The sequence below is a fragment of the Silene latifolia genome, chromosome 9 (genome assembly GCF_048544455.1).
Source record: "Silene latifolia isolate original U9 population chromosome 9, ASM4854445v1, whole genome shotgun sequence".
Lineage (NCBI taxonomy): Eukaryota > Viridiplantae > Streptophyta > Magnoliopsida > Caryophyllales > Caryophyllaceae > Silene > Silene latifolia.
The window spans coordinates 104,028,196-104,036,295 of record NC_133534.1 but is presented as its reverse complement, the minus strand read 5'-3'; the positions used below and the strand labels follow the sequence as shown (position 1 = coordinate 104,036,295).

At 42.5% G+C, this 8,100-nt stretch overlaps 1 long non-coding RNA gene across 1 annotated transcript; it reads left to right on the top strand.

Moving 5' to 3' along the window:
• Positions 1-1,370: 1,370 nt before the first annotated feature.
• Positions 1,371-7,855, top strand: LOC141598227 (uncharacterized). Its single transcript, XR_012523350.1, has 3 exons — positions 1,371-1,563; positions 7,074-7,211; positions 7,771-7,855. It is a non-coding gene; the product is annotated as an uncharacterized LOC141598227 (long non-coding RNA).
• The last annotated feature ends 245 nt before the right edge of the window (positions 7,856-8,100 follow it).

Sequence of the window (8,100 nt, the reverse complement as noted above, 5' to 3'; positions counted from 1 at the left end):
TTGACGGTTGAGGTTTTTCGGGGGTTCTCAAATGAAGACCATTTTTAATATCCCTCTGTAGAACCCCGGCCAATGTTTGTTGCCTAACATATGTCTTCTCTTCCGCGTCCAATCCCGCAAAGTGTCGATCCCCGTCCTTATAAACGGCTACGTTGTGGTTGTGTAGTCCAGGACTCTCGGAGGTTACAATGTTCCACACCACTGTCTCTTTATCATTTTTAGACACGAAATTTTGAACGGCACGAATACGAAACTTGCATGAACACTTCTGCGACCTCCTTGGCTTTTCAAGATCGTCCGATTCTTTTGGTTTACCATGTCTTTTACATCGAAAATAACTTGCCAACAACCCGTTCCTTTTCCTATTTTTGGCTCCGTTATTTGCTTTAACCAAAGCAAACCCATTCTCGAATGCGATTTTCTGAGCCCAATTGAAAGCATCGTCACGCGTTTCGAAATCTATAGTAGTCTAGAACAACATGTTGTCATCAATTGGATTCTCGCCAAAATCCTCCCACGATTCCTGTTACAAGCAATAAGGACCATAGTAAGACAATAAAAAGGATTCATAAACTACATAAATTGCGTAAAACGAAAGAAAAACATGTAAAAACGAGTAGAAAACGAGTAATTCATGCCTAAAACACGAGACCCAACAAACGACCGCAGCCAAACATTACTTTCTATCAATCAACCACGGACGAACAACGAAAACCAACTTTAATCCACTGCCAAACAATGAAAATCAACATTTGAGCACGGCCAAACAATGAAATCCAACGTTTGACCACGGCCAAACTAAGAATTCCAACGTTTGACCACGGCCAAACATTGAATTCCTACGTTGGACCATGGCCAAACGTGAAAATCCTTCGTTTGGTCCGTGGCAAACGTTGGTTTCTAACGTTTGGACCATGGTCTGAACGTTGGTTTCCAACTTTTGGCCATGGTTCATCCTTTCGGGGGACAATTTTCAGATTACGCAACAAATTCAAACATTCGCTACTACTAAGTTAATACGTCAAGTAATTCAACTATCGAATAGAATGAACGATGCGGAAAAAAAAAAATTGAAAAATTAAGCAAATGATTAAGTTGTTTACGTACCGTTGAATCGAGATCCGACATATTGTTAATTGTTGTTGTTGTTGTTTTTTGTTTTTAATTTAGTTGAGTTTGAGAGAAATTTTTTTAGAGAGAGAAAGTCAAAAGGGCAGTCATCATCTTTTTTATGAAAAACGTCGTCAATATTTACTAAAACGTCGTCGATATAAATCAGCCCTCATGTAGTGTGTTACGATGCTTCTATCAAAAAGTGCTGGGCTGAGCAACTTAGTGCTAAAAATGAGGCGCTTTTAGATAGTGCTTCACAATAGCGCCCTTGAGGAGGTAAAATAGAACGCAGGGAAATTTTCAAGATTCACCGCCATCTTATTTTCAAGTTTTCAAGTATTAAGTAAAAACTCTTAGAGAGAAAAGCAATAACCTCCGTCACCCAATTTTCCTTTTCTGAACAGTTGAATTTCACACAACCAGCAAACGAGATGATTTACTTATAATTAGGTATGATTTTTCCCTTAATTGTATTTTCTTAGTATATCGTGATGGTCTAAAAGCTATAACTATATTGATTCTTATGTTTTTCGCATTGAAATTGGGGGTCTTTTTCCTCTAATTTTCACCGTATTGTTATTAGAGCAGTAAAAGATCACAACTTTACCATAAAACATCAAAATAGAAACAAATCAACGTTATTGTTAGCAAATATATTCTTTGTATATATTTAGGAATATATTTGATATGTAATCTTTGTAGTTATAGATAGGCCTTGATCCTTTCCTTGTTTATAGCTAACAATATTAGGGTTGTACATGTATATATTCCAAGCTAATAGAATTGACCCCTTCAAGGGATTATCAAATATTGACATGGTATCAGGTTTCTGAAGTGAAATTCGTTTCCTTCATCTTTTCGATCCGCCTGTCATTCCCTGCCATCTGAATCCATGGCCAAAGATGGCGATTCTTCCTCTTCACAATCAAAATCAAACCTTCACCCCGTGTTCACTGTAACGAACATTCAAAACAAAGTTCGCGTTCTCGACGGTACCAAAGTCACCTACGCCACTTGGGTTCGCCTATTCCGTCTTCACGCGGAGGGACATGACGTTCTCGATCACATCGACGGGACGCCGACCCCTGCTGAAACGGATGCGTCATACGGTGCTTGGAAGAAGATCGACGCCCATGTTTTGCAATGGATTTACGGTACACTAAGCGATGAACTCTTGCCCCGTGTTATTGAAGACGAGTCGACAGCCCGCGCAGCATGGCTCCGGGTTCAAAACATCTTCAACAACAATAAAGGGGCTCGCGCCGCCGCTCTCGAATCGGAATTTAATTCCCTTCGCCTCGGGAATATGCCGTCTTTGGAGGCATATTGCACGCGCCTTCGAGAACTCGCTGGGATGCTTAAGGATGTTGATGCAGCAGTCACCGATCGTCGGCTCGTCATACAATTGGTTCGAGGTTTGCCTAGTGAGTACGACACTGTTGCTTCTTATATTAATCAAACCTCCCCTAATTTCGAAACTGCTCGTAGTATGTTAGAATTAGAACAACATCGCAAAGCCGGATGCGATGACACCGCCACTGCTTTGGCGGCCCCCACGGCTCCACCCACTGATAATTGGGTCGACCCAAATCATAAGCCCAATTCGGCCCCAACCCGTCAATCCCAAAATAATAACAACAATGGCAATCGTAATTACCGTCGCAATAACAATAATAATAAGCAAAATAACAATGGTAATGCCCCTGGTTCAATGCCCCAAATGTCTCCACAATACTCATGGACCCCTCACCCAGGCTAGCCTGCCCAGTGGACCCCACCACCGTGTCCATACCCCACTTACCCGGGTTGGACCGCTCCTTGGCCTACTGCACCACCACCACAATATCGACCCCAACAGCAGCCACGGTTTCAACGCAACAACCAATATCGTGCTCCACAGGGTCAGGCGTATGTGCTTGAAAACGAGGCCCCTCAACCTACTGATTTGTCACAAGTGTTTCAAGCTTTGTCGGTGCAGAATAATATGGACCCTTGGTACATGGATACGGGCGCGTCGTCTCACTTGACTTCCGACCCAGGTATGATATCTTCTCCTCTTAATGTGAGCAAAGTTCGTTCTATTTATGTCGGTAACGGCAATAGCATTCCGGTTATGGGTTCGGGTCATACTAAACTTCAAAATTCTAACCGTACCCTACATTTACGCCATGTCCTTCACACCCCTAGCATTATTAAAAACTTAATTTCCGTCCGTCAATTCACTAAAGATAATAATGTTAGCGTTGAATTTGATCCTTTTGGCTTTTCTGTGAAGGATATTCCGACTGGGAACCTGATTATGCGGAGTGACAGTAAAGGCGAACTCTACCCCGTCACCTCAAGCCCAAACACGAGTCAACCCACTGCCCTCCTTGCTCACGGCCAAAATGTGTGGCACTCTCGTCTCGGTCATCCCGGGGCATCTACTTTACATGCTCTATCGAGTCGTATTAAATGTAATAAGAATACTATTTCTAGCCTTTGTGTGTCTTGTCAAGTTAGCAAAAGTAAGCGTCTTCCATTTTATGAATCTCAATCTAAAACTATTGCTCCATTTGATATAGTACACAGTGATTTATGGACCTCACCGATTTTAAGCAAACAAGGCTACAAATACTACATGCTTCTCATCGACAATTTCACCCAATTTGTTTGGATTTTTCCGCTTAAATTTAAATCACAAGTATTCGAAAAATTCCTACAATTTCATAACTTTGTTCAAACACAATTTCATACCAAAATAAAATGCTTCCAATGTGACTTAGGTCACGAATTTGATAATAGCTCGTTCCATACCTTCGCCCGTCAACACGGTCTTGTCTTTCGTTTCTCATGCCCACAAACATCACCTCAAAACGGCAAGTCCGAGCGGATGATCCAACGACTAAATGACATCACCAATGTCCTCCTTCAACACGCGTCCGTCCCTTCCCAATATTGGGTCGATGCCCTCCACACCGCCACCCATCTTCACAACATTCTACCCACTACCACACTTCACAACAACTCACCAGCTTCCGCTCTCTATCTTAAACATCCCTCTTACGACCACCTCCGTGTCTTTGGGTGCGCCTGTTTCCCAACATTTCCGCCACTCGGCCTCATAAGCTTGCCCCTCGTTCCATCCGTTGTGTCTTCCTCGGGTACCCGCCCAACCAACGTGGGTACCGGTGTCTTGATATAACCACTGGTAAAATCATTATATCTCGTCATGTCACGTTCGATGAAACTTCGTTCCCTTTCGCGGATGTCCTACACAGTAAAGTCCCCTCCCCCATTACCCTGCCTACCCGCGACCCTGACCTCATTTCCCCTGCCATACACGACACCCTCACCTATGACCCAACCCCTTCCCCACAACCACAAACCCCCCCTGCCTCACCCCGCACCTCTCCTCCCCAGTCCCCTCCCTCAACCAGCCCTCCCACGTCCACTCCAGCCTCACCCGCAACACCTGCCTCCCCCATAACCCCTGCCTCGCCTCCCCAAACACCACCGCCACCACCACCACCACATCGCCCTGCCCCTATCCCCACTCATGTGATGTCCACTCGTGCTATGCACGGCATCTTTAAACCCAAAGCTTTAATCACCTCCTCTCCCTCCTTACCGGTTTCCCCTCTACCAAAATCACCTACCCTTGCCCTTAAGGACCCTAACTGGTCTAAAGCTATGCAGGACGAATTTTCCGCATTAAAGGAAAATAATACTTGGGATCTTGTCCCTCGCCCGACTGACGCGTCTATTATTCGTTGTATGTGGTTATTTCGTCATAAATTTCAGGCTGATGGTTCCCTTGAGCGCTATAAAGCTAGGCTTGTCGTCAATGGCAAGACTCAACAGGTGGGAATTGATTGTGACGAAACATTTAGCCCGGTTGTCAAGCCCACTACTATACGGACAGTACTTAGCATTGCAATTTCCAAGTCCTGGCCAATTCATCAACTGGATGTGAAAAACGCTTTTTTACACGGCAACTTGGAGGAAACTGTCTATATGCATCAACCACCTGGGTTTGTTGATCCTACTATGCCCGGTCACGTTTGTAAGTTGCGTAAGTCTCTCTATGGTCTTAAACAAGCGCCCCGCGCTTGGTTTCATCGCTTTGCCACGTTTATTCTTACGCAGGGATTTGTTAGCAGTGTGTGTGACTCCTCTTTATTTGTCTATAAAACGGACACTGCCACGGCCTATTTGTTGCTCTACGTTGACGATATTGTTCTTACGGCCTCTAATCCTACACTACTACGTGACATTATTACCCGTCTGTCACGGGAATTTGCCATGAAAGATCTCGGCCAACTCCATCATTTCTTAGGTATACATGTGACTCGCACTTCTCACGGTTTATTATTGTCACAAGCACAATATGCCAAGGATATCATTAACCGAGCTAAAATGGCTGATTGTAAGCCGTGCAATACGCCTGTCGAACCTGGATCGAAGCTCAGTGCGTCGACTGGTCCCTCTGTTGAGGACCCGGGTCTCTATCGAAGCCTTGCCGGTGCCCTTCAATACTTGACTATCACTCGGCCCGACATTGCTTATGCGGTCCAACAGGTATGCCTCTTTATGCATGACCCTCGTGCCTCTCATTTTCAATTTTTAAAACGCATCATTCGCTACCTAAAGGGCACGACTTCTCAAGGCCTCACTATTCGCCTCAACCGGTCTTTTAATCTCACGGCATATTCTGATGCTGATTGAGGTGGTTGTCCCGACTCCCGACACTCTACTTCGGGCTACTGTGTCTTTTTGGGAGACAATTTGGTCTCTTGGTCATCGAAACGTCAGCCTACGGTGTCCAAGTCCAGTGCTGAGGCCGAATACCGCGGTGTCGCTTACGCCGTTCCCGAAACAAGTTGGTTACGTAATTTACTCCTTGAGCTACATGTTCCTATTGTACGGTCTACACTTGTTTTCTGTGACAATATTTCCGCGGTGTATTTGTCAAGCAACCCGGTGCAACATCAACGCACAAAACATGTCGAAATCGACATCCACTTTGTCCGGGATAAGGTAAAAATTGGTGAAGTTCGGGTTCTTCATGTTCCGTCTGAGTATCAGTATGCCGACATCTTCACCAAAGGTCTTCCCCGCCACTTATTTGATCGTTTTAAGTCCAGTTTGAGCGTCCGGTCTCCTACCGCTCCAACTGCGGGGGTGTGTTAGCAAATATATTCTTTGTATATATTTAGGAATATATTTGATATGTAATCTTTGTAGTTATAGATAGGCCTTGATCCTTTCCTTGTTTATAGCTAACAATATTAGGGTTGTACATGTATATATTCCAAGCTAATAGAATTGACCCCTTCAAGGGATTATCAAATATTGACAGTTATATAGATGCCGATTTTCACATTTTTTTATGAGAAAAGTTGATGTTGATTTCCACAATTATAAAAGGGCTTTATTTATGTTGGGTATTGTACTGATTTTTATGTTTGAGCTCAAATATGAAATTATTTTGAATTTGTTCATGGCATGCTATTTTGGTTTTTGATAATGGATTTACAAATTTGCCTTGTTCTAGGGGTTTTGGGTTACTGTTTCTATTTCTTGTAAATTGATTGTGTTTTAAATCAATTATACTAGTTGCAATTGTGTTCATAGTGCTCATTGTTTTGGAATTTTACGTAAATACCTTAGTTTGTGTAGATGTTGAAATCATTGCCATTAATTTTATGTTTTCATTGCTTTATATTAGTTCATCTCTGCTTACGAAAACGCTGCAATTGGTTGATGCTTATGTACATCTCTTAAGAATCGTTGCTGATCAATGATGCTGCACAATGATGTTTTTCGATCTCTATATTTTTTCACCCGTAGGTTGAAATCATTGCCATTAATTTTATATTTTATCACCCATAGGTTGTTTGCTTTGGTTAGTTTGTTACTCATATGCATTCACTCAGACCAAACGCATGTGCTTCCTTAAAACGTCTCCGGATGTCCAGGTCTCACAAGAGGAATTAGCTTAATTTTGAGAAACTCTATAACGTAGCTTAAACGAAAGCTCAAGTGATCTTAACTCTAGTGATTATAGATCCAATGAAGGTGGTTTTGATGAAGATTCTGATAATGCCAATAATGAGGTAATTAGCTTTTAGTCCTTTCACACTTTCACCCTTTCCCAATAGTGTCTCATAATCCTTTGTCTCTCTTTTTTTTTTTTCTATAGCTGTGTGTTGTCGTCTCTCACCGTTTTGCAGTTTTTCTTTTGGAGGGCTAACTTCATATTTTTGATAATATTCTATGACTGTGCTTTATAACTTCTGTTATTTTCTGTAATTGTTTGATTAGTATAAGGGTTTTGGTTTTTTTGAGAGGGGCAACTGATACAGAAACTGTTGTTAAAGAGGCAGCATCAGAAAGCTCAACGGCTTATTGTATATTATGAGCACTAATCACAATCAGTACTTGACATTCTGGTAAATGAGCAAAATAAAGGTCATATGAGACAATTGTGGCCTGCTTTGAATGTCATAAATTCCTCTATAAGCTTGTCAGTGCAAAACTCTAGTACCGTGGTTTTCTACTGGCTAATAACTCACCCTCATTTTCATTCACTAAGCAGATTTATATGAGTAGTTTGATTTATATTCTGCTTTCAACTTATATAATCTCGTAACACTCGTCATTTTTAATTGTCAGTCATGTGAAGGTTTGAATTTGCTAGTTGCGTCGGAATGCTTGATCAAAGGACATACATTGGTGAAATATATTTCAAGGATGCTGCAAATAGGAGTGTGCATTTTACCGGTCCGACCGGATTTTTGACCGGAACCGGATAAACCGGTCCGGTTCAGGGGTAGACCTGTTGCGTACAGGTCCGGTTTCCGGGACTTCAATTTATTTAATTCCGGGTTTACGGTCCGGTCTCAGAAAAACCGGATTAAACAGGGTTAAACCGGAAATAGCCCGGTTTCTACTTAAACATAAATCTGCTGCTGACTTCGTCAAAATATCAACTTCTCAAAAGTC